Source organism: Tamandua tetradactyla, chromosome 23 (assembly GCF_023851605.1).
Source record: "Tamandua tetradactyla isolate mTamTet1 chromosome 23, mTamTet1.pri, whole genome shotgun sequence".
NCBI lineage: Eukaryota > Metazoa > Chordata > Mammalia > Pilosa > Myrmecophagidae > Tamandua > Tamandua tetradactyla.
Genome location: NC_135349.1, coordinates 11,969,568 through 11,995,786, shown reverse-complemented (window position 1 = coordinate 11,995,786; position 26,219 = coordinate 11,969,568). Strand labels below are relative to the sequence as shown.

Below are 26,219 nucleotides of genomic sequence, written 5' to 3'. Positions count from 1 at the left end.
TCAAAACACGGCTCCAATCGTGTCCGTCTGTGCAGTGCCCGGCGTGGAGGCCCCAGCCAGCCGGCCAGTGGGCAGCGGGAGGGTGCTGGGGCGGAGGGGATGGGTGGAGGGGACAGGCGGAGGGGACCGAGAGCAGCCAGGAGCCCTCCCCGCCAGAAGACCCAGAAGTCTGGGTCTGAAACTCAGCTGCGTCCTTTGGGGTCGTTTCTGCTTCCTGAGCCTTGGTTTTCTCCTCTGCAGCCCAAAGCCCATGCTGAGCTGGTCCCCAGCCCATTGCCCCACCCCGGGGACAAGGGCAGGGTCTTCCGTCTCGGCTCAGCTACTGACTTCGGGGGATCCTGCCTTCGGTCTCTCCCCTCCGGGTGTGTCTTATAAGGGCAGTTGCAGACCCTCCCAGGAGATGTATTGGATCCGACTCTGAGAGGCGAAGCCCAGGACTCTGCATTTATAAACTGTCCCCAGGTCATCCTGATGCCCATGCAAATTTGGGGAACTTTGTGGTCCCTGAGGGCCATTCGCTTTCTCCATGCAGGGCCACCACACAGCCACGTCTACCAGGCCACATCCTCTTGCCACGGGGCCCAATGCCAGGTCCTTTGTGTCACGGGGCTGCCCAGGCCCAAACCTGCAGCCAGCAGCAGAGATGTGAGAGCCCCGATTCCACGCTGGAGCGCCCTCTCCCTGCTGGGTATCAAGCAGACCCGGTGCCTGCCCCCGGGAGCCCCCCAGGCGGCAGTCGTGGGGTGGGCTGCAATGATGGGATGTCTGACTCAGCTTGGAGGTGGGGATGGGGGTTGTTGGGACCGCACCTTTCCAGTCCCATGGTGGGTGTTGTGCCAACCGGACAGCCCCCTCCCACCTTCGTGCCAAAGACCCATTGGGCCAGGGGTCTGTCTCGGCACAGACCAAAATGTTCCCCTGCTGTGCTAGGATTTTCCAGGAATCCAGGATCCTGCTGCACCCACCTCGCCCCCAGGAAAAGTTGTAGCACGCCGGTTTCCTTTTCAGTCTTCCGTAACCCACACCCGCGCCCCCCAGGAGGGGTCTGACCCAGGCTTTGGAGCAGAGTCCTGGATTCCCCTTGGTGAGCGGAATCGGGTCTTTGCACTCTGGCTTTGCACACGCAGCTCCCTCCCAATGCCACGCGCCACCTGCCCTCGGCCCTCTCCTGTCCTCCTGACCCCAGCCTTATGGACCTCAGTGACCCAGAAAGGGTGACAGCCGCCTCCCAGGGCCCCGTGGCTATCTCAGCACTCGGACAGTCTGAGTTTTCCAGTGCCTGGGGGACTACTTGGTCCGTTTCCCACTCAGTCACTCCCCTCTTAGCTCCGTGGGAGGGTACCTCCTCACCCCGGGGCCCAGCCCCGGGCCTGGCACACAGTAAGCCGCCACAAATATGTGCTGAGTGAATGAACAAATGAATGAATGAATAAAAACAGGCCTCATCTGTCTGCTCGTAGGTGATTTGGTCTCTATTTTTCTACCTGCTTCTCTCCATCTACTGGTTTCTAACTTTTTGCCTAGCTCTCTCCATCAAGATGTATGTCTCCATACCCCCATCTCTGCGTCTCTTTCTCCTGTATCCCCTCTGGGTCTAATCGGTGCTGCCCCATTGGCTCACTGATTCTGGATCTCTTCCTCTCTGTCTAAATCAGCCACCTCGGCGCCTCTATTTTGCATGTGATGCTCCATCATCTCTGAGCATCCCTCTCTCTTGTCTGTCTCAGATGTGTCCTCTCTGTCTCTGGGTCTCTCCGTCTCTCTCTTGTGTCTCTGGCCCCATGTTTCTCTCTCCATCTCCAGGGCATCTGCTGTTTCGGTTTCCCTCTGTCTCTAGGAGTCTCCATATCCCCTGTTCTCTGTCTCTCTGTCCATCATCTCTACCTCTCCTCGCGTCTCTGCCCCCGTTGCCTCTGCCTCGTTCTCCTGTGATTTTCCTCTGCTGGAATCTTTAAAGAACAGAGAGAGGCATGTAATTGAGCCGGGACCGTCTCCATGGTTGCAGCTGTGGAGTAACTGAAACATCGATTTGGAATGACTGTCTCCTTAATAATTGTGCCTTAATAGTTTCTTTGAGGTAGAGTGGGGCTTGGTGTGAGGTGGTCAGGACATCGGTGGGATGTCCTGGAGGGAAAAGGCCACCTGGAGTCACCACTGATCAGGAAGATCCCCGGCCTGGCCTCCTGAGGGGACATTGGCCTTGGCCAAAACAGGAGGCCTGGGGCGCGAAGGGTGAGAGGGGACGGAGGCAGCCTCAGCGCCCACGCCCTGCCAGCCGCGTACCTGCCTCTGCACGCCCACCCGCTGGGCCCTGCTCCTGTTTATAATTTATGCTTATGATCAGAATTATCAGCAATAATGATAACATGATTATAATTGCCAAGCTGCCGGGCTCAATTGCAGCACTGTTGGTAAATATTATGATAGAGAGTAGCGTGAGGTCACTGCCTCCCAGAGCTTAAGGGGCAGGATGGGGGTTGGGGGCGTCCCAGGGGTGTGTGAGGCCCCTCCACCACCCCAGCCAAGACCACCCACCGTTCTCCAGAGAAGTTGCCGAACCCACCCTTGGTTATCCATTTTAGCACCCAATAATTTTCCTGCGTCTAATGTAAATCCCTCCTTACTTTCAGCTCAGCGGTGGGCATTTAGAAACCCTGCTGGGGAGGGGACATGTCATCTGCCACCCCACCAAGAGAAGGCGCACCAGAGCAGTGGAGGTGGAGCCAAAAGAATTGTCCTTCCACCCACACCTTGGGTTTGACCTCTGACTCAACCTCACAGGGACCCAGAGGAGCCGTGAGGGGCTTTGGCAGTCGGTGAAGAACTAGGACAGCCACTGCCCCATGCATAGTTCCTGGGGTGCAGGTGACATTTCCTGCACCCCGGGGTGCCCCTTCTTCCCAAGAGAAGTGAGGCTGGAGACCCAGGGTGGGAACAAGCTCTGCAAGCTGCGTCAGTCCCAGAATTTAGAGAGCCCCAAAATGAGCTGATTACAGGGACGAGAGATGCCCACGGCAGCCGCCCTGCAGCTCCATTTGGAATTCAGCCCGCTGGACACGTCCCCGGCATGTCTCCTGGCAGATCCCCCCGAGGCCGAGGGCCAAGACCCTTTGAGTTCTCAGAATAAGAGTGTCCAGGGGCAACTGAACAGGCTGTTCACTCCACTCTGGGGCAGGGAGTCAGGAGTTGCTGTGCAACTGCAGACAAATCCCTTTCTCTCTCTGAGTCCTTGTTTTGTCATTTGAATTATATTCTAATGAATTTCCCTCGGCTTCACCTGCATGACATCTAAGAGAGGTGAGCTAAGCCAGAACCAAAGGGAATTGAGAGAGAAAGGAAAAGACATCATTTAGCCTCGTGCTTACAAGTGGAAACTCCAGCTTTGTCCCTTGCTAGCTGTGTGTCTTTGGACAAATAGCCTCACCTCTCTGTGCATCAGCACCCTCATTGCTCAAATGGGGATAAGAAGACTGGTCTAAGTGTTCCCCATGTCCCTGCATTCAGCTTGGGGCTGGGCCCCAAGTTAGCACCCAACAGGGCTTTTCTGGGATTGGGTGCAGAGTGAAGGGAGTGTGAGAGGGGGGCAGAGGAGGGTGGGAGGCGCACCAGGGCTGGGTTTGGGCTCTGAGCTCCTGGGGTTGCCTGGGGAAGTCAACCCAGCAGGCCAACTTGGCCTTCCTCCCCCAGAATGTTTCATCGAGGGCCCGTGGGGTGCCTGCCTCGAGCCTCTTCCTCATTATGGGCTCTGTGAGTGGGGGGGTGGGGGGTTCAAAGAGGAGCTGCCCCATCCTGCCTTGGTCCCTCTCCTGCGAGCCCCACCGGCCCCTCTGTCCTCCTTCCGCTGTCCCCTGTTTGCACAGGGGCTCTGCTGCTTTGAGCTCACCTCCCCGATCCACCATCCCATGAGCCTTTCTGGATTGACCTCTCTGGAGCCCAAAGGCCCTGCAGGCTCAGGTTCCCAGCTGCCCTGGTCCTCACCCTGACTGGTGCTGACCAGCTGGTCTCCAGATCGGGCTCAGCTCCAGGCAAGGTGCGGGGGGGAGTCACCCCTGCCCTGCCCCGCTGAGCCTGGCGTGTCTGTGTATGTGGTGGGTTGAATTCCATGTTCTCCAGCATAAATAGATTCTTAGTCTTTTTTTTTTTTCGCTTTTCATTCTGCTTTTTTTTTAAATTTTTATTAATAAAACCAATCAGTACACAACACGAACATTCTTAACGTATGAACATTCCGTACTTGGTGTGCAATCAACGGCTCACGATATCATCACATAGTTGTGTATTCATCACCATGATCATTTCTCAGAACATTTACATCACTCCAGAAAAAGAAACAAAAAGAAAAAACTCATACATACCATACCCCTCACCCCTCCCTCTCATCAACCGCTAGTATTTCCCTCTACCCAATTTATTTTAACATTTGTTCCCCCATTATTTATTTATTTTTAATCCACATGTTTTACTCATCTGTCCATACCATAGATCAAAGAAGCATCAGACACAAGGTTCTCACAATCACATAGTCACATTGCGAAAGCTATATCATTGTACACTCATCTTCAAGAACACATGGCTACTGGAACACAGCTCTACAGTTTCAGGCACTTCCCTCTAGTCTAATACACCTTAATCTAAAAAGGTGATACCTATTTAATGCATAAGAATAACCTCCAGAATAACCTCTCGACTCTGTTTGGAATCTCTCAGCCATTGACACTTTGTCTCATTTCACTCTTCCCCCTTTTGGTGGAGAAGGTTTTCTCAATCCCTTGATGCTGAGTCTCAGCTCATTCCAGGATTTCTGTCCCATGTTGCCAGGAAGGTCCACACCCCTGGGAGTCATGTCCCACGTAGACAGGGGGAGGGTGGTGAGATTGTTTGCCGTGTTGGCTGTAAGAGAGAGGCCACATCTGAGCAACAAAAGAGGTTCTCTGGGGGTGACTCTTGGGCCTAATTTTAAGTAAACTTAGCCTGTCCTTTGTGGGGAAAAGTTTCATTTGAGGCTCTTAGTTTTAATTAGCTTTCCTGCAGGTGTGACCCCATTCTCAGTAGGATCTCCTGAAGATGTTAGTTTGTTTGTTTGTAAGGCAGGGAACATTTTATCCCAAACCCATGAGAAGCGGACAGTTTGGGTCTGTAACAAAGGGTTCCTGTTTTGTAGCATGGGTCCGTCGCTGTGACTGAGGGTACAACCCTGCTACATACAATTCAACTGGTAGGAACACAACTTTTCAATGTTTGACACAAAAGAAGCTGCCCTGCAAAAGCTGCATCTTTTTGGCATTTTGACTTTAGTGTTTAGCTTTAGCTAAAGCTTCCAGAATGCACTATACCAAAAATGGATTGGCTTTTATAAAACAGATTTGCTTAGTTACAAATTTGCGGTTCCTTGTAATTTTTGTTTGTTTGTTTGTGTCTTTTGTTTTTTTTTTCCTTTTTCCTTTTTTATTTTTTTATTTATTATTATTATTATTTTTTCTCTATATTAACATTCTATATCTTTTTCTGTTGTTTTGCTAGTTCTTTTCCTAAATCGATGCAAATGTACTAAGAAATGATGATCATACATCTATGTGATGATATTAAGAATTACTGATTGCATATGTAGAATGGAATGATTTCTAAATGTTGTGTTAATTTTTTTTCTTTAATTAATTAAAAAAACAATTTGCAGTTCCTCGGAGAAAAGGCACTGGCTTTCATCTAGTTCATCTGCCACATGGGAAAGGCACACGGTGGTGTATGCCGGTCTTCTCTCCTGGCTTCTGGTTCAGACAGCTTTCATCAGTGCTTTTCCTCTCTACATCTCCAAATGTCTGGGTCTATGTTGGCTCTGACGTAAGCTGAGCTATACCGGGCAGTTTCTCTCTCTTCTGACTCTCCTTTTAAGCCTCCAACTAATTAAATTAAACATCACGTATTGCGGAGGGCACTCCCTTTCGCTGACTGCAGGTATGATCAGCCATAGATGAATTTCAGGTGCTGATGATTTAAGTCCACAGCAACAGACCCCCTGGGCACCGCCCCCTGGCCAGGTTGACACCTGAACCTAACTGTCACAGCATCCGTCTCCTTCTTCACCCTCTCCTTCAACAGAATCCACGCCAACCTCCTCATTCTCCTCCTCAAGGGCAGCCACGTTCTCACATCACTCAGGAAACTCTCTTTCCTCATCCCCTTGGCCATGGACCAGTGAACGAGAGCACACCTGGCACCCTCAGGTGAAACCTGTGGTGAGGGTGAGCCCAGGCCTCCACGCAGCTGTGACATTCCTCAGCACAGGCATGTTGGCCAGGTCTCCCCCGGGTCCCACAGTGGAGTCTGGTAATGAACACCAACCTAGACGTAACAATGGGGATGTGTCCTCTCACAGTTTCAGAGGCAGAAGGCTCATTTCCTCCTCGCTGGCAGGCAATCTTTGGGGCTCCTTGGCTTTTCTGTCATACGGTGATGCACATGGAGGCATCTTCTTTCTCCTTTGGGTGCTGTTGACTTGCAGTGTCCACTTCTCTCTCCATCTGGCTTTCACTCTGCCGCTAAAGGAATCCAGTCATCCAGATTGAAGGCTAACCTGATTAACATGTCTTAACTGAAGTAACATCTTGAAGAGATCCTCTTCGCAATGGGCTACAATCACCAGAATGCAGACAGAACTCAAGAACATGTCCAAACTGGGGCCCACGATTCCATCCACCACAGACCCCAATCCACAAATGGAACACTACACGTGGTGTCGATGGTGACAAGTACATAAATGCCATCTTTGGGATACTTAGGGCATTATATAAGATTCTACAAAGGTTCCATGCACTAGGGTAACTTTCCAGAAACCTACAACCTCCGGATGGGTCCCTGGACCAGATAAGCCCTGAACTGCAGAGATCCAGCCTCCCCAGAATATCAGCTAGTTCCAGTCCCCTGTCCCATGTTATCAACAGCCCCTTCCAACAAGAAAAAGTTAAAACGGGCATAGCCCAAGTGTCCCTGAAGAGTGGGAGAAAGATCAGAGGTGATGGTGGAGTTATACAGAGAAGGTTGGGTTTAACAAATGAGTATCAGTAGTGAATCATTATACGGATACTTCTTTTAGCCTCCAGTACCTTAGAGCAGCTAAAAATAAAAAACTAAAGTTGTGGGATTGTAACTCATACCAAACTCTGTAATCTGTCCTACAACTAATTGTTGCAGCATACTCTGAAATTTATTGCTTTTATGTATATATGTTATTTAAAGAGAAGGAGATTATGACAGAGAAGATAGGATTTAACAACTGAGTATGACTCCTGAATTATTATATTGATATGTCTGTGGTCTCCAGTGTCTTGGAGAATTTCTTCTTCTTTTTCACAAGAAAAAATGAAAAATCATGGAACTGTAACCCACACCAAACTTTAAAATCTGCTTTACAACTACTTGTTAAAATGTACTTGGGAATGCATTGCTTTTTAGTATATATGTTGTATTTTACAGTTTTTGGAAAATGTTAAAAATAAATAAATAAATGTCATCTTTGTGAACCATGCCACCGCGGTACAATGGGCAGCAGTCCACATCTTTGCCATGACAAAGGACACGTTTCACCATCTGGTTGGCTGGTTCAGATTATGCATGGACAATCTCTGCTACATGGTAGACTTTCCCAGCAGAGGTGTGTGGCTAGGGACTAATGGATGCAGGGATAGGGCACCAGGTCACTCTGAAATTCTTCCAGGTCAACACTCAGGGAAACAGAGCTGGAGGACATGATATGCCCTATCAGCTGAATAGGGTTCCTGTAGGTCGGGCGCTCAATATCGAAGGTTCTATGGCAGATGTCATAGACAGCCTCATTATTTCATATATTCTGGGTCCTCCAGGGTGGTGTGGGTTGTGAGGTTGGAGCTGTAGGGCTTAACTGCAGCTATGGAAACCTGGGGGCTGGGTCAATGGAGAACTCCAGCTTGGACTTCTTGCCATAATCAAAAGAGAGACATTCTAGCAGCAGGGAGGTGACGCCAGAACCAGAACTTCTTGCAGGAAGCCAAGAAGCCTTGAAGACCTTTGCATTGGTCAACCAGTTTTCTCATTTGGTCCAGAACCAGGTCAATGATCTTTCTGCCAATGGTGAGTGCCCTCATCTTCCTTGGCTGTGATGAGCTGCTCGGGTGGAAGAGCTAGAGGTAGTTGCTGCTGCAAATTTCAGGTCCACAAACTCTGCCCTGGGTGCTTGCTTGCCACACTCATCTCAATAAAGAAGGTATTGAAGGACTCATCTTCTCTCCCAGTGGTCTTCTTACATGGCACCTGGCCATCGAGCTGCATGCTGTGTTCCAGGTAACAGAGCTCCCAGTAGGCATTGTCCATTTGGTCACTAGCTTGAGCCATGTGGATGGAGGTGCATTCATGGGTGGTTGTGGCCGAGCAGCTGGTGGGGAAGAGGAGGAGAAGTGGTTGCTTCTTACCGCACAACTTCTAGGTGGTCAATGTAGGAAAAAAATTGCCTGAAGATGTTATTAGATAAGATGCGGCCCAACTGAGTGAGGGTGGGTCCTCATCCATATTATTGGGGGTCTTATAAAGAGAAGAACCCAGAAGCCAGAATTGATGGAGAAGGTCACCCAGGGAGAAGCCAAAGTCAACAGAAACTGGAAGCGCAAACGGAGAGAGAGAGATGGCCATGTGTCAGGAAGCAGGGAAACAAGCCAAGGAACCCTAAGGATTGCCAGCAGCCAGCATCAAAAACGCTACAGGCTCTGGGAGAAAGCCATCCTTGCTGGTAACTTAATTTTGGACTTCTTGCTTCCATGCCACGAGCCAATAAATTCCTGTTGTTTAGCCAAAATCATTTTGTGGTATTTGTGATAGCAACTCTGGAAGACTAAGACAGGTTGTTGGTACTGGAAAGTGGGGTGCTGCAGTTACAGATAGCTATAAATACAGAAGCAGTTTTGGAATTGGGTGATAGGTAGAGGCTGGAAGGATTTTGAGACACTTGGTAGAAAAGCCTAAATGGCTTTGAAGAGACTGTCAGTAGAGATACGAACGCTAAAGATGCTTCCAGCGAGAACTTAGAAGGAAATGATGAACGTGTCATTGGAAACTGGAGGAAAAGAGAGCCACGTGATAAAGTGGCAGAGGACTTGAAGAAGCTGTGTTCTGATGTCAGATGGAAGGCAGAACTCGTTAAGTGCTGAACTTGTATATTTCGTTGGGGAGATTTCTGAGCTAAGTTTGGAAGGTGCTGCCTGGTTTCTCCTTGCTGCTTATAGTAGCATGTTGGAGGAAAGGAATAAATGGAGGACTGAACTCGTAAGCACCAAGGAACCAGCAGTGGGTGATTTGGAAATTCTCAACCTATCCAGAAAGTGTGCTCTGATAGTAGGCCCAGAACTGGCTTCCAGGAAGTAGGTTCCCAGAGAACAGGGCTCCTGGTGAGGGTTGATCTGAACCACCCTTTGCCAAAGAGGGTGGATCCCGCCGGCTACTTCAGAAGGAGTTGGGATTGGAAATATATTTATCTAGTGAGGATCTGTGGAAAAAAATCCTTTTGTCTGATGGTTTGGACCCCCTTGAACTACCAACAAAACCATGAACATTTTGCATGAGCAGATGCACTGCCAGCCTGTACTGAAAGGCACACAGAGAGGACAAAAATGGAGACAAAGTGGCTTACACTTGGTGTAAGTTGGCTTCAGACTTGGCTTCAGACTTGCTTGGGACCTGTAGGACCTATTCTCCTTCCAATTTTCATGGAGAACCATGGAGACAGAGGTCCTGACCAAAGAGATGCCCTCAGACCAAGAGAGGGGGGCGTCCACCCAAGCCTTTGGGTAGGGGGGGCCTGCCCCATTGCTTGGAGGCTGCAGACCTTGGACCGTGGTGCTTGGGAAGAGTTTGGCTGGTACCCCCAATGCTCGGAGAGGGTAGGCCCTATTCCCTGGTTCAGGGAGTGTGCAGCCACCCCCCTAATGCTTAGAGAAGTTTATCCCTGCACCCCGATTTTCAGCAGAGCTTGGCCACCCCTCCAGTGCTCGGAGAGGGTGGAGCCTACACCCCAGTTTGGGGGCAGAGCATTGCAGCTGCCGAAGCACTTGGAAAGGGTGGGTGGGGCTGCCATTCCAGCAGGCCCAGGGGACAAAGCGTGGATCTACAGAAGACCCTCAGGCCTTGAAATCTGATGGAGTTGGCACTGCTTGGCCTCAGACTTGCTTGGGACCTATAGGATCTGTTTTCTCTCCAATTTCTCCCTTCTGGAATGGGAACGTTTATCCTACGCCTGTCCCAGCGTTGTATTTTGGAGGGCGATAACTTGTTTTATGGTTTCACAGGTCCACAGATGGAGAGAGAATTTTGACCCAAGACAGACCACACCCATCCCCGATTTTGATGAGACTTTGTAGAGCTTTTACGGAAATGACTTAAGGCTCTGGAATTGGAATGGGGTGAATGCATTTTGCATGCGGGAGAAACACATCTTTTGGGGGTCCAGAGAGCCAAGTATGTTAGATTGAATTATGTATCACTAAAAATAGTCATGTTCTTTATCTTAACAGGCATTTCTGAGGGGTGAACCCACTGTAAATAGGGCCTCGTGAGGATGTTATTTTTAGTGAAGGTGTGGTCCAGATTTAATTAAGGGGTGGATCTTAATTCATTTTACTGGAGACCTTCTAAAGAGAAGAAACTGGAAGCCAGACCGCAAATCCAGAAAAGCTGATAGAAGGAAGGACTTCACCGCATCACAGGAGCAGAGATACAAGCCAGAGAACCCAGGGATGGCTGGAGCCAGCACCCGATCACTACGCCTTTCCAGGAGAAACCAAGCCTTGCCAATAGCTTGGTCGTGGACGTCTTCTAGACGCAAAACCGTGAGCCGATCAATTCCTATTGTTAAGCCCAAACCAGGTTGTGGTATTTGTCATAGCAGCTCAGGCAAACTAAGACGCGGCGTGTCTGACAGTCATGTGCTTTCTGCCGCTTACTTTGCTCCCTGAACCTCAGCTTCTCTTCTTCTAGTCGGGGAAGGTTCTCCCACTTCTGGGGGCTGAGGGGCCAGGGGGGTGACAGGTGGGCCACGAGCAGGGCTGAGAAGATAAGCTTCCTCAGCAAACCCGGTCATGCCACCTGCTCCCCAGGGGTCCCAGGCAGAGCCCTTCCTGGCTCACGCAGCCCTTCCCTCCTTAGCCAGCCCTTGCCTGGCACACACCCAGGGTCCAGGATCGCAGGCTACCCTGGAAGGTAGCAGAAAATGTGCTGCCTCTTCCCCACTGTGATCTGGGAGCGGGTAGCCGCTGCTCAGTCTGGTTTGCAGAGAATTGAATAGAGAAGCAAAAGAAAGCCAGGGAGACACCTTCTCCCACCCAAGTCGTACAGCTCATGAGCAAGCAGGGGTGGGAAGACAGGCCTCTGGTTGCTGGGTGGGGAGGAGGGGGGGGACAGCAAATGGGCTCCCGAAGCAGAGGCTTGAGCCCATGTTGCAGGGAGTACAAGGCTGCCACACAGGCAGGCCCAGGCTGGACCCCCTAAGAGTCACCAAAAAGGACAAGCCCTGTGGGTGAGCGCAATGAAGTGCCAACAGGCAGGACGACCGTGTGGGGCCGGCTTCTTGGGTGCAGCCCGGGCAGCCGTACAGGGCCCTGTGCCCCACAGGGCTCCGTGCTCAGTGAAACGCTCTGCTTGTGCCGCTTTGAAATGCTTAGCTTTCTCTTTGCATTTGCACTTTGTAAGTGAAGTCCGATGGACCCTCGCCTCCCTGGGCCTCAGTTTCCCCAGTGTGACAGTGGTAAAGCTGGGGGCTGCTCGCCACCCCTCTTAGGATTCTTGGGAGCATTCTGTGAACTCACCATCAGCCAGGTCACGGGACAGCTGTCCTCCCTCACCCTCCTCTTTGCCCCACTCGGGGACATTTTAGGGGACTGGCGAAGCTCACGGTCAGGTGCATTTCACTGGTTCTGGGCCGGGGGCGGCCTGGCCCCCTTCTGAGGGTGGGTGGGTGGGTGGGAGTTGTTAATCCCAGAGTGCATTTTTCCCCCTACCCAGTTGGAGTTTCCACTGACACAGCCGTATTTTTGGCAATGGCATTGTGCTCCTATTTAGGTCAGGCCTATTTTAATTCTGCAGGGGACAGCGCTGGGTTGAGACTGCCTTCCGAAGTTGACGCGGAGAAGTGTCAGGTCGGTTTAGCCCAGCTGGGCTGCTGAGGATTAGAGGAGGTGGATGGATGGAGGAGAGAGAGTGGGAGGTGAGGACGAGGCAGGAAGGAGCAGGTGGCCTCAGCCTCACACCTCAGCCCACCTGAAGCCCCTGCTCCCTCTCCTTTCCTGCAGCTCCCCCCCGGCCCCCCTTTCCTTAGGTTTGATGAGGAGGGGAGGGAATCTTGGACTTAGCATTAGGAGCCCTGGTTTACGTTCCACCAACCTGCTGCATGACTCTGGCAAATGCCTCCCCATCCAGCCTCAGTTTTCCCACCTGTGCGATGAAGCTGGCCGGGACGCTAAGGTCCTGCTGGTTCAGAGCAGGACCTGAACCAGCAGTGCCAGCGTGGCCCACTGCTAGCTGTGTGACCCTTGTCAAGTTACGAAACCTCTCTGTGCCCTGATTTCCTTGGCTGCAAAATGGGGATAAAAATAGGAGCAGCATTCCAGAGCCTTTGGGAGGGCGAGATGGCATAAGGCATATGAAAACGGCCACGGGGGATGAGGCTGGCCCGTGGAAGAGCTCGGTGAGAGCTAACTCGTGCTGTTAATAATACTTCCTCTCCGGTTTTCCTCCCCAGGGGACCCCTGCTGCCCCGAGGCACTGAGGCTGGGAGCTCATTGATATTCTCCTGGCCAGGATACTTACCCGGTGTGGGTAAACCTAACCCCGTCTATCGCCAGACCTGGCAATTAATACCCTTGACGGTTTTTATTGGAATGAAGCAGGACCTGCACATGACCTGCTTTTTAATTAATAACCAGCCTCCCTCCGAGCTCCCCTTCCTCTCCTGGCGTCGTCCTTGAGGACAGGCTTGAGTTGGGGCGCCCAGGGTTGCCGAGGCCTGTGCAGCCACCCCGTCTGGAGGGAGGGGCCTGTGGTGGGGGCTCCGAGAGGCAGACCCCGTCTGTGTAGGGGGGAAGGACCGGCTCCGGGCTGGGCCAGGCCAGGCCAGGTCAGGACCAGACGTGGCCCCTGATCTTAAGGACGGGGTCGTCTGACCCACAGACCCACCAGTGACCACGGGAGAAGTTTCTGGAAGGTGCTGGGAGAAGAGCAGAGCCAGAAACCACCAAGTCAGCCTGGAGGAGCCGGGAAGGTGCCTTTGAGCTGATGCTTGAAAGATGACGTCGTCTTCCTAGTGGAAAATAGAAGGCGCCGTTCCGGGCAGCCAGGAATGGCCTCTGCAAAGGCTCAGTGTCAGGGACAGAGCTGGGGTGATTGGAAGGGATGGTCCCCTGACTGGGGCACAGATTGTGTCTGGGATATGGTAGGTGACAAGGGCTGAAGGACCGAGCAGGAAGAGCCTAGAGTGCCGGCTTTTTACCCTCAGGGTAATGGGGAGCCATAGAGGGTTATAAGCAGAGGAGCTACCTGTTTATGATCGCCCGCTTAGGTGACCAGAGTGTGCAAAGGCTTGTATTCTGGGGACAGACTGGAGCAAGACAGCTGCGGAGGCCCTGGAGCACAAGAACCCCTCCACACTGGGGCTCTGAAGCTTGGTCGTCCTGCCAGGGGCCCTGGAGCCTCGATCTTCTCTAGGCCAGGCACCTCAGGCCTCCCTCTAATCCCAAACTTTTCTCCTTCCTCCTGCTGTTTTTACTGTAGCCACCTTGTTGAGATTAAAATGAACATCTCCAATCTGGGCTTCTTTGCATGATTCCTCCCACCCCACCCCCCGCTCCAGTCAACATTTCCAAGATCCCCAAGGAAAGACCCCACGCCTCCCTTCGCCCTGAGAGACTTGTGGAGCCTGACTCAGTGCCTTAGGCAAGCCCTTTGCCTCTCCGGGTCTCAGTTTCCTTGTGTGTGAAACACGGAAGCTGACAGTGGGATCTCTAGGAAGCTTTGTCCACTTCCCAGCTCAGAAACGGTACCTGGTCTCCTTTTCCCAGGGCAAACATGAGGGGAGGGAGACTAACTCATGGAGCACAGGACAAATCCAGACGCCAAGGAGGGGAGGAATTTGCAGAGGTCGCTCAGGTGTTCCATGGTGGAATTACACCTGGTCCCATCACACCAGGGCTTTCCTGGGCTCTGCAAGCTCCTGGGGTATTTGGGGAGACCAAACCCTCAAGGGAAAATGATGAAAAGTGAGGCAAACAGGGCTATGGGCTCCCAAGGGCTGGGGCAGCCAGGAAACCCTTTCTGTTCTCCACGGCTCAGCCCCAATCTGCCTCCTCCAAGAAGTCCTCCCTGATTTCTCACTCCTCCAAGCTCCTTCATTCCTTACTGTCTGGGTCACCCGCTGAAACTTTCGGGTCGTTTTCTTCTCCTTCGTGGGACTGTGACTTCCCTGATGGCAAGAATGCAGTCTCCTTCCTTCCCTGTCCCACTGCTTCTCAGCCCCACATGTGGACAAGAACGGAGTGGGACACCCAGGGCTGCATTTCCAACACGTGGTAAAAGACCACAATGACTCACCATCCCTTTGCTCCACCAGACAGACGTCCCCGGAGGCCAGGGACCCAGTGGTCTCCCCTTCCAGGGTGACAGCTCCGACCCCAGGGTTTCCTTGAAAGAGACTGAGCTTTCTGTTGGCATCTGGGGATTAGAAGTCACTTGCTTCTCAGTTCTGTGTCTCCTTGTCTCCAAAATGGGGATGAAGGGGCATTTGGGGAGCGTCTCCTACGTGCAGGGTTCAGTGTTTCTCCTGAGGACACAGAGAAGAAGCAGATCTGACGAGCCCCCACCTCTCGGAGCCAAGGATTTCTAAGAATAAGGATACTCACCCACATAACCACATCACGTACAATTATCAAGTTCAAGAAGATTCATATTAGTATAGAACATACAGTCTATATGCCTTTTTTTTTTCAGTTGTCCCAGTAATGTCCTTTTGGGATTTTTTTTCTCCATTGTTAGATCTAGTCCAGGATCGTGTATTGCATTTAATTGTATTATGTATTGGGTTTTTATCTTTTTCTTAGTGATTTGTAGAATTCTTCGAATATAATAGATGCCAATTCTTTGCCAGTTATATGCACTGCAAATTTTTCCCCAAAATTAACTCTTGTATTTTGTTTGCCATACAGAATTTTCTCATTTAATGTAATCGCATGTATCAATCTTTTTCTCTAACATTTGTGCTTTTTGCGTCTTGTTTAAGAAAGGCTCTCCACGACAGAGTCTGTGGGTATCCGATATCCTTTCTACCCTTCTTCTTTAGTAACTAAATTCCAGTCTTCAGCTGGACATACGGGCATCTGCTAAAAGATGCCAATACTTCCCATACATGCTTCTAGGTATGTGTGGCCATTGGACTGACGCCTACCTGATAAAACGTGAAGAAAGCATTTTGTGGGACTTCTGGGACATTCCTCTCCCTAACCTCCCCTATTCAGCCATCGAGAATGCAGATGTGATGGTTGGAGCTCCAGCACCCATCTTGGACTATGAGGAGACATCAAACACGAAAGCAACATGTTGATTATGGCAGGGCAGAAAGTTAGAAACCCAATTCTTTTTATCACTGTGGACCAGTCATAATGCTTTTCACTGCTTACCTCTAGAGTGATTATACCTGAGACAGGAATAATCTTAAATAGGACAGAGTTTATTTAAGCTGCTATTGTTTTATGTTTTTCCAATATGATACATTTCCCTGTCCTGCATTTTCTTTGAAAAGTTTGCAACTTCGCTTTCACACATCATTCTTTAATTCATCTGGAGTTGATTTTGCTCGTGTGGGAGGTGGGAATCTAATTTTACTTTTTTCCCATATGGACACCTGATTGTCCTAGCACCGTTTATTGAATAGTCCAAAACAAAATATGAGGTACTTGGGAATAAATTCAGTAGAAGTTGCTCAAGACCTTTTCACATAAAAACTGTAAAACTAACTTACTGCCATAAATTTTAAAAACACTTAGATAAATGTACCTATATACCATTGCTCATCGATGGAAAGGTTATTCTTCCTTAAATCAACCTATAAATTCAATGCCACCCCAATCAAATCCTGATATTTTTAAAGTTACGTATCCAAAATATGCTATGAAAATCAAGGAATGGGGAAAACAAGGGTAGGAGAGTAAGATAAAGCCAGAAGTGAGGGTTACGTGGCTGTCAGAGGTGAGGAACAAATTTCAATCTGAACATTTTGGCGAGTGGCACACCGAGGAAAACATGGTCAGTTTTTATCCAAAAGAGAAAAGCGAATCATTGCCCAGGTAAGTATAGCTGTCCCTGGTCCAGATGCAGGAGAGATTTCTCCCAGGGATGCCCCAAGAGGGCCCAACTCAACAAGAGCCCACGTCAGGGAACCAGAGCGAGACACCCCGGCTTGAGGTCTGAAGCAATCCAAAGACAGGTTCTGGAATATGGGTGGATTGCAAGAATTTAGGGCAGTTCTCCGTAGATACTGTGTCGGGAAACTTCTGAGCACCCGTGGTGGGGTTTGTCCCCAGGGAGGCTTGGAGGGCAGCTGGCTCATGCTGTCAGCGATCTTTAGTACCATAGGCTGTGCGGGCCCAGGCGGCCGGGGCAGAGTTGACGGCCTCTGAGGAAGGCTCAGTTGCTTGGGGTGGGGGGAGGTCAGGCATCTGCATAGATGGCCCCCCTCTGCTGGAAAAGGGCCAAGGTGGTACTTCTGGGCAATGCCAAGATGTCAGTAAGAATTGATGAGGTGCTATCCGATGAGAGCTTGTGCTCACTTTCCCTGGATTATCTCACTTTAACAGCCCCGTTATTATCATCCCCATTTTACAGATGGAGAAACCAAGGTTCAGGGAAGCTGAGATTCTTAGTTTGCACGGTTATGCATAATTTGTAGATGGTGAGAATGGATCTTTTGTTTGTTTGTTTTGTGTGGGTGCATGGTCCAGGGATCGAACCCAGGTCTCCCGCATGAAAAGCGAGCATTCTAGCACTGAACCCCCGTGCACCCGAGAATGGATCTTTTAAAATATATATTATTATTTTTTTAATTAGAGAGGTTGTGGGTTTGCAGAACAATCATGTATAAAATACAGGACTCCCATACACCACGCCACCACCAGCACTTGCATTGGTGTGCAACATTTGTTCCAATTGATGATAACATTTTTTTTTGTAATTCTACTGTTTTTTTAACAGTAGTTACATTTGTTGCAATCGATGAAAGATTACTAAAGTAGTACAAAAACTGTTGCCCATAGTTTAGATAGAGGTATTCCCCCCCATATCCCCACCTATTTTTTTCCATGCATGTCTTTATTTTATTACTCATCTATTCATTCAGTGGATAAAGGGAGTGTCAGTATCAAGGTTTTTACAATCACACGGTCACACAATAAAAGCCATATAGTTATACAATCACTATCAAAGATCAAGGCTACTGGATTACAGTTCAACAATTTCTGGTATTTCCTTCTGGCTATTCGAACACACTAGAAACTAAAAAGAAATAACTACATAATGAGTCAGTAGTCAAAATCATTTGTTAAATCCTAATTTCTCAGTTACACCTATTCCTTCTCATCTGATTGTTCTCTCAATCTACAGGATATCTGGACAATGACCTTTTTTTTAATTAATTAAAAAAAAATTTTTAAATACCAAAAAACACCAAACAAATGCAAACATTCTTAACTTTTGATCATTCCTTTCTACATATATAATCAGTAATTCACAATGTCATCACATAGTTGCATAGTCATCATCATGATCATTTCTTGGAACATTTGCATCAATTCAGCAAAAGAAATAAAAAGACAACAGCAAAAAATTCATACATACCATACCCCTTACCCCTCCCTTTCATTGATCACTAGCATTTCGATCTAAATTTATTTTAACATTTGTTCCCCTATTATTTATTTTTATTCCGTATGTTTTACTCGTCTGTTGATAAGGTAGATAAAAGGAGCATCAGACACAAAGTTTTCACAATCACACAGTCACGTTGTGAAAGCTATATCATTACACAATCATCATCAAGAAACATGGCTACTGGAACACAGCTCCACATTTTCAGGCAGTTCCCTCCAGCCTCTCCGCCACATCTTGACTAACAAGAGGATATCTATTTAACGTGTAAGAATAACCTCCAGGATAACCTCTCGACTCTGTTTGGAATCTCTCAGCCATTGACATTTTGTTTTGTCTCATTTCACTCTTCCCCCTTTTGGTCAAGAAGGTTTTCTCGATCCCTTGATGCTGAGTCTCAGCTCATTCTAGGATTTCTGTCCCATGTTGCCAGGAAGGTCCACACCCCCGGGAGGACAATAACCATTTTAACTTCTTTGTGCTGGAAAGGGGTGTCAACCTTATAGGGTAGAGGAATGAAACTGTTGATGTTCTTGGTGAGGCTGGTACTTCTGGGTTTCAGGACTGATCTGGCATAGGATCCATCTGGAGACCTTAAGTTTCTGAAAAAATAAGCTTACTAAGTAAGACTTTTATAGATTCTTAGATAGAGCTCAAGGTATGTTTTAGGATTTTCAGGAATAGGGTTGGTGGAAGCTTCGCATACTGTGGCAATTTGCAATATCTGGTAGAAGCTTGCCTATGAGCAACCTCCAGAATGAGCTCTCGACTCTATTTGAAATTCTTAGCTACTGAAACCTTATTTTGTTCCATTTCTTCTTTTCCCTTTTGGTTAAGAAGGCAGAGAATGGTTCTCGGACACTGGACCCTCAGCTCCTGAGTCCACCCTGTCACCACCAGGCCATGCTGTAGGGGAACAGACGGGAAACCAAGGCTCCAAATTTCCATGGAGAAGTGCACAAGCACAGCCATTTGAGCTTGTGTCCCCTAATGACCACTTCTGACATTAAAACTAAAAGGAGGGTGCTCGACATTGTCAGCCGTCAGGGAAATGCAAATCCACTTCACACTCAGTAGGACGATTGTTATTAAAAAGACGGATAATCACACATGGTAACAGGGATGTGAAAAAATCAGAACCAAAAAAAAAAAAAAATCAGAACCCTCCACATGGCTAGCGGGGAGTGTCAATGGTGCAGCTGCTTTAGAAAGTCTGCCAGTTCCTCGGATGCTTAAACAGAGAGGTAGAGGATGACCCAGCAATTCCACTCCTAAGAATACCCCAAAGTGAATGAAAACGTATGTTCACACAAAAACTGTGTATGCGTGAGTTCATCGCTGCATTACTCATAACAGCCGAAAAGCAGAAATGCCCCAAATGACCATCAACTGATAAATGGATAAACGAGATGTGGCATATCCATACAGTGGACCATCATTCGGCCATACAAAAAGAATGAAATGTCAGTACCTGCTACAACATAGGGGAAGCTAGAAAACATCACAGCATGAAAACATATTGAGTGAAAGAAAATATTATGCCAAGCAACCATTATGCTGAGCAAATATGCTGAGAAAAGGACCGTATGATTCCATTTATATTAAATATCTAGAACAGGCAAATCTATAGAGGCGAAAGTAGATTAGTGGTTGCCTAGGGGTTGGGGGAGGGGAGGAATTGGGGGGGAGGGGTAAGGCTAAGAGTAGTGGGGTTTCTTTCTGGGGAAATGAAAATGTTCTAAAGTTGATGTGATGGATGCCACAAGTCGGTGACATACTAAAAGCCCCTGAATTCAATTGAACACGTTAAATGGATGAATTGTACGGTATGTGAATCATGTCTCTGTAAAGCTGTTAAAAAAAAATAAAAATAAAAAGAGAACAAATAAAAACACATCCGTGTGGCCTGGCAAACCCTCTAGGATAAACTGGCTCAAAAGTGGGCCTTGGAAACTCAAGGGTTGACTTGCTGGAATGGACAGGAACTTAAAACTCATTTCCCAGAGTCATGGCTGGGGACAGCAGCCCCGGTCCTTTTACTGGCAGTCATTAGCAGGTCAGGGCAGAGTTCATTCAGCCCTGGGAAGGCCATCTGTCTACCTCTAGGAGAACGCTTGCATTTTTTTCCTTATGTAAAACATTTTTTATTGACGTGTTACACAGAGAAAAGTACACAAACATAAGGGTATAGACATTGGGTGTTCATGAACTGAGCTCTCCTACGTAGCAGCACCCAGATCAGGAAGTAGAACCTGCTGGTCTCCCTCTGGTCCCTAACCCACCCCACATCCGAGGAGAAAATGGTTCTCATTCCGGTGGGTTGGTTTCCTTTGGCTGGTGTGGTGGTTGAAGCTGCTACGAACCCCAGAAAAGGCCATGTTCTTTTCACCCATTGCTGGTGCAGACCTGGTGTGGGTGGGGCCTTTTGGTGAGGGCGTTTCAATTGAGATATGGCCCACCCCATTCAAGGTGGGTCTTAATCCCTTTACCGGAGTCCTTTAAAGAGATGACATTAAGAGAAGCTCATGGAGCAAAGCCTTGGAGAAGCTAGGAGAAGACCCACAGAAGTTCAGAGTGAAGCCACTGAACCAAAAGCTGAAAGCAATAAAACCCAGGAGCCAAGGACCAGCAGACACGGGCCATGTGCCTTTGCATGAGACAGAGGTGTCTCGGATGCCGGCAGCCTGTCTACAGAGTCCAGGAGTCATCTGTTGATGTTTTGAGTTGGACATTTTCATGGCCTAAGAACTGTAAATTGTAAGTTAATAAATCCCCTTTGTAAAAGCTCACCCGTGTCTGGTACATTGCATTCTGGCAGTTTTAGCGACAACCAAAACAGCTGGTTTTGAATCAATTTGTAAATGGGACATTTGAAGATGCTCTTTGTTAAGGTGTGGCCAAGTTGAGTGAGGGAGAGCCTTGATTCAACGCGGTTGAAGTCCTTAGGAATTTGGACATGGAAAGAGAAGCCAGAGAAGGAAAGAGATGGCCCTGGAATGAGAGCCCAGATACATGCACTGGCCAAGGAACCCGAGGACTGCCGGGAAGCCTGCACCCAACGTTGCAGACCCTGGGAGAATCCACGGCCTGTCAATGCCTCGTGGCCTCCAAACTATGACCTACTAAGTCCCTATTGTTTAAGCCAAACCAGCGAGTGGTATTGATCATAGCAGCCCTGGAAAACTAAGACAGCACCCGCATGCTTCAATAACTCAGGGTGACATTTGCAGAGGGACTAATGATAGGCCAGGAAGGGTGGCCAGTGGCCTCTGTGTCTCTTGGGGTTTGTTGGGAAACCAGACTCGAAAGGGCAGGGAGTTCCATGGAGCAGAAGGGCCACTGCGGGACCAGCCTGGGCCGTGGGGACTCTAGCTGTCCTGGAGGGTACCCTGAGCTCCTGGAAGGAGGTGGAGGCAGAGGCCAGGACGTGGTGGGGGGAGGTAAAGAGCCCCAACTCGAGCCACCGCCTCCCCCAGGTTTGCAACTCCTCTCTCCATCCACTAGCATGAGAATTCTCTCCCTTCTCCCACCTACTGCCCACGGGAAAACACACCGGCGGGCAGCAGGTTGTGAGGCTAGGATGCCTGGACTATTAAGACGTTATCAGTTAGTAAAATAAGGATTTTAAACAGAAGAAAAAAAATCAAAGAGCCAACAAATCTTTAAAATCAGGAACGTTCTGAAATCGTGGGGAAAAAAAAATTGGAAGGGAAAAAAAAAAGAACAGACAGAACCAACGAGATGAGAATTTTAGAATATCAGAGTGAGAGCTCAAATCGAATAAGAAGTTGAAAGCAGTGAATACAAGGTTAAAATGAATAACTAGGAAACTGGGCCTAAAAGTTCCTCTTAACGAGAGATAAAAGTTAAGAGGTTTACGACAGTGATAAAATAAAGTGACAGAATGAATGCAATTTGAGATAGACAATCACAGCCTGAAGTCTGGGATAAAAGGTTGAATATGGAAAAATTGCAGATGCAGATGGCACCCAGGAGGTGGGGAGGGACGGTGAAGGGGCCAGGCCATAGACGAAGAACTGACAGCAAGAAGGAAGAAAGTAATGTTTATTTTCTAAACAAGATGCAAAGTTGAGAGAAAACAATAGCCAAAAGCAGGAAGATGCCAGATGTCGATGGTCAAATAAACTCGGATTTATTATATATATAATATAATAATAATATATAATATAATAAATGCAGCATTTATTATGCTGAAATCGAGCACCATCAGATTTGCAGCTGGTAGAGAGGAGAAGCTTGTTTTAGAATGGGGGAGTCGGGGGGAGCCAGGGTGGACAAGCATGAAGATTCAGGTGGGGGTGGGGCTAGAGCCCTCAGCCAGCTGTTCCCGGAGTGCCCACTGGGTCGGGGGCGCTGAGTTAGGGACCTGGGGTGCTGCCCCCTGCTGGGAGCCAGGGATTAAGCCACAGGTCCCCAGTCGGATGCCTCTTTAGGTGCTCAAGGAGAGAGGGCAGGGGGGCAAGGGAGGGGTGTGTATCTTGGGGGGGACACTCAGAACGCTCACCTGAGGGTGTGGGTTTGTGAAAGCAAAAGGATTGAGTGAGAGAGGGGGGCGGGGGTACCTGAGGGAGGCTCAGGGCAGGAGACGAGCGGATGAAGGACAGAAAGTGAACATGATGAAGTCCAGGGATATACGGATGAAGTTGGGGGGATGCAAAGACGCTCCAGGTAAACTTCAGGCGTGAGTGTCCTGGGGAAGTAAGAAGCAGTTATGTGTGGGGGTCAGAAGGGAGGTGGTTGCTGCCTCTTGGAGAGGGAGGCTGTAAGGCGCATTTAGAGAGGCACTGAGCAGCCCTCAGACAGCAGGTCCTACCTACTTCTGGTGTGCTGGAGAAAGGGCAGAGCCTTGCTTAAGTTCCAGAGTGGAGCCTAGAAAGCAGGTTCCAGACCAGAGTCCAGAAAGCAGGCTCCAGAGCGGAGTCTAGAAAGCAGGCTCCAGAGCGGAGTCTAGAAAGCAGGCTCCAGAGCAGCGTCCGGGAGCAGGTTCCAGAGCAGAGTCCAGAAAGCAGGCTCCAGAGCAGAGTCTAGAAAGCAGGTTCCAGACCAGAGTCCAAAAAGCAGGCTCCAGAGCGGAGTCTAGAAAGCAGGCTCCAGAGCAGAGTCCGGGAGCAGGTGGCTAAGGTATTTGCCTGACGTCATGATGCCTGTTGGGTTAACACTGGACCCACATCTTCGGTCTTAGGACACTGGCTGCTCTTGGGGAGTGGGAGACGGACCTTGGGGTTAGCAAGAGGGAAGCGGTGAAGAGTTTAGGGTGGAGAGTCCAGCCCTAGGAGGCCATGTGGCGGGGCTGAGGGAGGATCCTGGAAGGTGGCCTCAAGACCCGAGGTCCCGCGGGAAAAGCCTTTCCTGGCTGCTAAGGTGGGGTGGGAAGGCTACGTCGGGGGAGATAGTGCTAGATGGGAGAAGGGAGCCCGGGTCCCAGCCCTGGCCTGTCGGGGTCTTGGGGTCCACCCCTTGGCTGGCCTCATCCAAGTGTGGTGGGTGGACACAGAGGGTAAGCACAGAGAGGCCTAAACACGGTCTGGGAGGCTAAGAGGGCAGAGGGCTCTAGGGCTGGAACCAGGACATCCAGGCCAGTCTTGGTTTGGCGAAGGGCCTTCCAGGGTTTGGGCCCCCGTCTCCCCCTCCCCACCCATGAAGCAATGGCCAGACCAGACGGCGGGCTTGTGCAGTGGTGAAAGGGCCAAGGGTGACACCTGGTGGCGACTGGGGAGCACTGCAGGCAGGATTTGGCTGCTGCGTCCTAGGGAACATGGCCAGGGGAGGGGGGGTCACTCACCTTCCATCTCCCGCCTTCGCTTCACCCCCAACTTTCCTGGGGAGGAGAAGGTCAAATTCTCCTTAACGGGCCCTGGGATGGACTGACCAGCGTCTCTCCAGGCAGGCAGGGCAAAGAGTGGGATGGAAGAAGGAAACCCCAATTACTGAACCCCCCCAGTGTGTGTGTGTGCGCGCGCGCCGCATTTGATTCTCACGAAAGCCTAAGAAATCCGTCTTATTGTTCCTATCATCCTAGAGATAAGAAAACAGAGTCTTGGCGAGGCTCAACGATCTGGTAAGTGGCTGAGCTGGATTCCACCCCAGCGGCTTAGTCCCCCACCCATGAACGCTCCTGCTCCAAATTCTACTTAATCCTCTCCCCAAACTGCACCCCAGCTGCCTGCTAGCCCGATTGTGCAGTTGCTTTGCTTTGTTTTTAAAAGAAACCTGCTCAGCCTCTTGCACTGCTTTGTCTCCAAAATGAACTACTGAATTCAAACTGCAAAAAAACTGCTGCGCGCAGCAGGTGCTCAAAACTGGCAATTTCAACTGAGGACCAAGATGAAAAGGTCAGATTCTAAAGGGAGTCGTGAAGTAGGGCACCACGTGGAAATTGCAAAGTGAGCAGCTGGGTGCTGTCGGGCATTTCACCCACCGCAGGAGTCTAAAGGGGGTCCCAGTCGTCGGGGATCAGTGAGGAGGGCTGCTTTAGAGCAGGGTTTCCAACTTCAACATGATGGCCATTTGGGGCTGGAGAATTCTTTGCTGTTGGGGACTGTCCTGTGCATTGCAGGATATTTAGCAGCATCTCTGGTCTCTACTCACTAGATGCCTTCCAAGTGTGACAACTAAAAAATGTCTCCAGATATTGCCAAATGTCCTCTAAAGGGGGAAGTGCCCCAGGGTGAGAACCCCCAGCTTGGAGAGAGCTGGGTGAGGAGTTTTACTTTCTGGGGCTGCTGGAACAAACTACCACAAACTGGGAGTGGGGTGGGGTGGAAGTGGGGGTTCAGACAACAGAAGTGTATTGTCTGACAGCTCGGGAGGCCACAAGTAGCTCATGGTGTCGACAAAGTCTATTGGCTTTTTCTTTGTGTATTTTTAAAGTTTGGATGGTGAGCTTATGTTTGGTGAGAAATTCTGCAAGGCCTGGAAAGATGGTCTTTTCTTTCAGGGAGGGCTCATATTTGTTTCTGCCAGGAACCCATGTCAGGACCATTTTAAAGTAATTTCATGGCTTAGTACTTCCTGAATCATGTCAATTGGATAAACTCAAACTCCAATCCCTCATGAGGGTTTTGTTATTAGAAATTCTCCCATGTCTTTTTTTCTTTTTTTTCCACCCAGAGTCTAAGCCAAGAGGCTCAAGTTTCCTTTTGCCACCGGGCAAAGAGCTTCTAGTTGGTTCTTTCAAGGGGGCCATAGCCCTGAAGTTTCTAACTTCGGGCAGGCATTTCGGTTCCAAGCGTCCATCCTGCAAAGCCTTTTTGTCTGAGCGCCTCATGGCTTTACATCCTGAGCCTTTGGGTTTCTGATGTTGGCAAATGTCCCAGGGAAGCTGCGGCTTGACCAGCCTACCAACCTGGTTTCCAGATCCTTCTATGTTTTGGGCCCTTAGGGATTTCTTGTACTTTGCTTCGAGCTCAGCAATGTGCATGAAAGCGTGTCTCACGTTTTATCTGGAAAATGACATCAGGAGGAATTAAATCAATAGAGATGGTTTCAAAAGGGAACCTGGCCTGCTATACTGCTAGAAACAAACATTGCAGGGTCTTGAGGACCACGTTTTTACTTCTTCTGGGTCCTGTGGTAGGTTGTTTTCAGAGGTTCTGTGGAGAGCCGCCTCCCGGGTCTGGCCTAGTGGACACGCTGCGGCCTGCTCTAGAGTTCCCCCCGCCCATCGAGTGAGTCAAGATGGCGCCCGCATCCTGTTTCCGCGTATGACGCACGCGCCCACCAACCCTATCTTCCAATCACCTCTGTATACGTGGCACTAACCTATTGGGTTTGGGCACAGTATATAAGAGGTTACCCGGACAGGGTGGGGGGAGACGACCCATAGGGAGCCGTACCTGACGGCCGCATAGAGGTTGTTCCCCCGCGGGGTATTCTGTCCCGCGCGGAATTTGTAACAGAGCTTGCAAGCTTAGCTCCAGTAAAGGTCTGTGCTCACAACTGCAGCGTGTCTCGAACCCGTGTCTGTCACTTGAGTCGGTTTGTCTGCGTCTGTCTCTCTCTCCCTCCTGTTCCCTCCGCTGGCCGGGGACCAGAAGCTGAGCGAGACGGCGCCGGACAAGTGGTGGCCCGTACGGGGAACCTCCTTCTGCTGCCTCTCCCCGAGCTGGTGAGGACGTGCTTCTCAGGTTCGCGGTGGACCCTCCGCGCCTGATCAACGTGAGAGGGTAAGTGCTTCCTATTACGTGAGAGTTAAGGGCTGTGGGCGTTCAGGTAGCCCCAGTGAGTCGGGAGAGCTCCCCGATTGGTTAAGGTCCAGTGCCGACTGCAAGCATGGG

The 26,219-nt window shown here is 49.7% G+C and overlaps 1 pseudogene; it reads right to left on the bottom strand.

Moving 5' to 3' along the window:
• On the bottom strand, positions 1-21,123 carry LOC143666670 (tubulin alpha-1A chain-like; annotated as a pseudogene).
• Between the last annotated feature and the right edge of the window lie 5,096 nt (positions 21,124-26,219).